Source organism: Pinus tabuliformis, chromosome 4_2 (assembly GCF_031772625.1).
Source record: "Pinus tabuliformis cultivar Carrire ecotype Pingquan chromosome 4_2, CPIR1, whole genome shotgun sequence".
Lineage (NCBI taxonomy): Eukaryota > Viridiplantae > Streptophyta > Pinopsida > Pinales > Pinaceae > Pinus > Pinus tabuliformis.
Genome location: NC_142304.1, coordinates 962,072,899 through 962,077,716, shown reverse-complemented (window position 1 = coordinate 962,077,716; position 4,818 = coordinate 962,072,899).

Here is a 4,818-nt window from a genome sequence, read left to right as displayed (position 1 = left end):
TTGAGGAAAGGCAGTAGGGACAGGTTCAGGGAAAGGATCAGTTATGATTCAGTTTATTATTTGCATTGTTTGATAATGGTTACAATTGGCTGATGATGTGTGGAAATGACTTGATGGTTAGAAGTGTTTTGTTTCTAACTTGATAATGATGATGTCTTGATACTTCTTGCTGATATGCATGATCAGATCTGACAGTAAACAAGATGGCACAGGTTTAGGGGGAGCATATGCTTTTAATGCATTGTTGGAATTATGATTAATAGTCCTTGGTGATGATGCTTATATGGATAAATGATTCATCTTGCTATGATATGGTTATGAGTTGTTCAGATGATTCTTGGGGTTACATAGTTGATATTCAGATCAGATTTGTGGTTGATTCTCTAATGATGCTTACATGGTGATCTTCGTAAGGATAAGGAAAAGTACATAGCTTGAATTCACATATTCTTTACTTGATGATGAGTCACTCATATGCTGTTGTCGTCATATGGATAAAGATCATATATTACAGTTATGATGTAGGATTCCTATTGTTCTTGGCACATATATGGATGAGGATTGTTGGCTGGATACATGGATGATTATTCAAAGTTGCATTATTGGAGACATGATGATGATGAGTTCTTACCTATATGATGATAGGTTGTTTCGTACATATGTTGATTGATGCAGATATTCCCAATTGATGATACTTGGTTCATGCAGATCTGGATGGCTATGGTGTTTCTCACATATGATAGAATGTGAATGATTCTGTATATACAGAATTCTATTCAAAAGGATGAGTTGATACGGACATACCTTGATGATTCATGCACTAATACAAGTTGTTGGTCTAGTTGCTGTTGACAGATGCTATGGAGCAGATCATACAATGTTGTTGCTGATGTTTATCATGATGTTTGGTCTCTGTTATAAATGTCATGTATATCATTCGATGTAAAGGTCATATCAAGACTCATGATGTAATAGTGTGTCTCTATCTATTGTAGTCATTTGATGAGATCTCTTCAGGTCATGTAACGGCCTATGTTGGTTTCCCCACTATGCCTGGGATGAATGATGTTATTCTCTTATGTTATCATATGTAAAATTTTGGTATATCACCATTGTGATGGGAGATAGATGTATGTATGAGTCTTTGGTGATAGGAAGGTCATTCGCTTATGTTATCATATGTAAACTTTTGGTATATCACCATTGTGATGGGAGATAGATGTATGTATGAGTCTTTGGTGATAGGAAGGTCATTTATGATGTATAGAGTCATGTTCTTCTTGTAGAACATCTTTTTGCAGACCTTGCTTACAGTCAGGGGGAGCATGAACAAGCATATTTCAGCAGAGCAGAGATTTCAACATGTTCTCAGAAAGAGCATGGATAGATTGGTGCACCATGGCATATACAAAGGGGGAGCTCATTCAGAGATTTCAGCAGGTACTCAAGGGGAGTATGGAAAACAAAGGAAGAGAATATCTTGGTCCACCCTTTGTCCTTGATGTCAAAGGGGGAGAGTGATTTGGTATTGTTGCCATCAAGTCCAAAGGGGGAGATTGTTGACATTATGATGCATGTGTTGTACTTGATGGCAGCCAACTCATAGAAGATCAACTCACTTATATATATCTAGATGAATCTACGGAAGATATATCAGATGTGACAGAGTGCATGGGATGCCAGACAACTCAAAGGAATCAGATGACAGTTCTCAGGTTAGCTTTGCCATCAAGTCCAAAGGGGGAGATTGTTGGCATTATGAGACAAGTGTTGTCCTTGATGGAAAATCACACAGATGATAAATTATAGTGCAACAAAGTTATTTTCAAGTTCATGCACTTTCATGCAGAGAAAAGTTTCTTTCATATGGTGAAAATTTCACGCACTTTCATGCAGAGAAAAGTTTCTTTCATGTAGAGAAAAGTTCACGCACTTTCATGTAGAGAAAAGTTCACGCACTTTCATGCAGAGAAAAGTTTCTTTCATGTAGAGAAAAGATCACGCACTTTCATGATTGGTTCATGGTATTAGTCCGACAGTTTTTGATCCTATGGTTTTGGTCCATGGTATTGCATCCAAAAGTGTTGATCCCAAGTATTGGGTCCGTGGTATTGAATTGTTATGGTTTTTGGTCCATGGTATTGTGAAAGGCCTAAGGCTATAAAAAGGAAAGGATATCATTTGTCTGCATACTTATGGGTTGAATATCTTAAGGTGAGCTAGATCCGAAATACTTGTGATCGGTTGGTGAGTGATAGCTAGATCTGAGTGATAGCTAGATCTGAATGGGTCGAGATCTCCATGGCGCATGATCAGATCTGTAGATCTGATAGTCTGAGGTATGCTTGAAGACTGAAAAACAATCTATACCTGCAGGACCACAGGTGCGACGCAGTGCAGGTGCGGATACCCGTAGAGCAAAAGAGTGTGCAAGTGCAGATCTAGCCGCAGGATCGTAGGAGCGACACGGTGCAGGTGCGGATATCCGTAGAGCAGAAGAGTGCGTAGGTGCGGATATAGCCGCAGGACCGAAGGTACGACGCAGTGCAGGTGCGGATACCTGCAGAGCAGAAGAGTGTGCAGGTGCGGATCTAGCCGCAGGACCGCAGGAGCGACACGGTGCAGGTGCAGATATTTGCAGAGCAGAAGAGTGCGCATGTGCGGATATAGCCGCGGACCGCAGGTGCGACACGGAGCAGGTGTGGATACCTGCAGAGCAGAAGAGTGTGTAGGTGTGGATACCCGTAGATAAGAACACTGTGCAGGTGTAGATACCCACATATCAGAAAGCCGCACAGGCGCAAATGTTCGCAGATGTCTATTGGTGAAGTTGCAGACCCTGCTTGAAATTTGTTTTAACTACCTTTGACTATTCTACAGGGTTCTGGGTGCATAATTGATGTCTGGTTACTGGTATTGAGTTTTGATAACAACATGATTATGTTTAGCTTCAGTATTGATGGTTGAATGGATCAAGTTCTTAATGACTTATCTTTATGTGATCTGATGGACTAGATCTGGTTGCTAACTCACATATTATCCTTGTATATGTATTGATCTAGTGTTTGGGTGATTCAGAAGATTGATTGATTATGTGCTTCAATGATATTAATGGGTCCAGTATGAAAATTGGATGAAACGTGGCCTTTCAGATTATGTGTTGTGCTTCAGGAGTATCCAGTATGAAAATGTATGAAACGTGGTACCTGGAGGAGAGAAGATTGTAGGCCGGCACCTACGTACTAGTATCTTAGCTAGTACAAGAGCTAAGGGTGTGGTAGCTCCCTTCTAGTAGCAGTTGAAAACTTTGGAGCATTGTAGCAGGTAGCAGCCTGCATACTAGTAAATGGATCGACTAGTACAAGAACTATGGGGGTTGTAGCTCCCTTCCAGGAGAGACTGGAAAATGAGAGAGGGTTGTAGCTCTCTGCAGGTAGTAGCCTGCGTACTGGTAAAGGACTACACTAGTACAGAACTTTTGTAAAAGGATTTTCTTATTAACAAGAAGATTGAGATGACTTGCAGCAAGTGGTTTTCTCCCACATTGGGTTTCCACCTTATATCATGGTGTTCATGTGTGTGGCTTATGTGTGATGATCTGTTCTATTTTACTGCACCTGTTTACTGTTAATATGGTTAATAATGTTCTAATGCACTCATAGAAGATCAATTAACCGAATCATAAGTTTAGTGAATATACGCGGGTATTCTTAACTGAAGCAGCATATATGAATCAGAGTATGGAAATGAAAAAGTTTTATTGACTTAATAATACTAATTCACCCCCCCCCCCCCTCAGTATTATTTCCAACATCTATAACTTAATAGAGAATAATGTAGCAATTGAATGAGGGAATGCTGGTTCATAGCAATTCTCAAATAAGTATGAGATCCCTACACTTAATTATGTTGTTTACATCTATAGGTTACATGTCGATGGTGTGTTTGATGAAATGCTTGTCATGGCTAGTAGGGGTCTAGTTATGGTCATGTTTAGCATATTGCTTTGCATAATTGTTTCCATATATTTTTAATGATTTCAAGCTATCAGTACATTTTGGGCAATGACCTGGGCTTTGGACTGAAAAAGTGGCTTAAATCCCAGGGTCACTGGCACAAAACTGACAATTTTGGTCCCTGGTCACTGGTAGGAAAGCCTGTGAGAGCGAATTTAGGTTACTTGTTTCTCCCTTGCCCATAGAATGAGAGAAATCATGGCTTAAGAAATCCAGAACAGGAGTGGGACTGAGGGATAGGCTGTGTGAGTGGCTGACTTGTCTCCTTTGGGTTATGTTGATATTGTTGGATTAATGTGTGTGATATTCCATCGATTCCATGTCCTTAAGGTCACATAGGAGGTAAAATATAATCATAGTAGCCTCTCATCTCATGTTTACCTTGGTTAGCATGGTTACTTGGGTGGATGTGGGAGGAGGGTGTTACAGTTTTTTACTCCTTTAAAATATTATAGATCTACTATAATATTTTCTTGTGTTGAATTGTATTCTATTCATAGGTGATCCTCTTTGCACATTTATCTATTGCTGTTGGATTTGTTGCTTGCTACCTTTCTTGCTTCTCACGCTTCTACCATTTTGTACTACATTCCCTTTATTTTCTGCATTTTTTTTTACATGTGCCTATGAGCTCGATTCTCCCTTATGAAACCCTAGACTAGATTTGACCAACGGATATGTTTGACTGTTAGCATGTTTTCTAAGATCTTGGTACTCTTCTCCATATTGAGCTAATCGCATTTTTTTCTAACTTATTTCTCATTGAGACCACTTCAATTTCTAGTTTTAATTCTCCATCTTG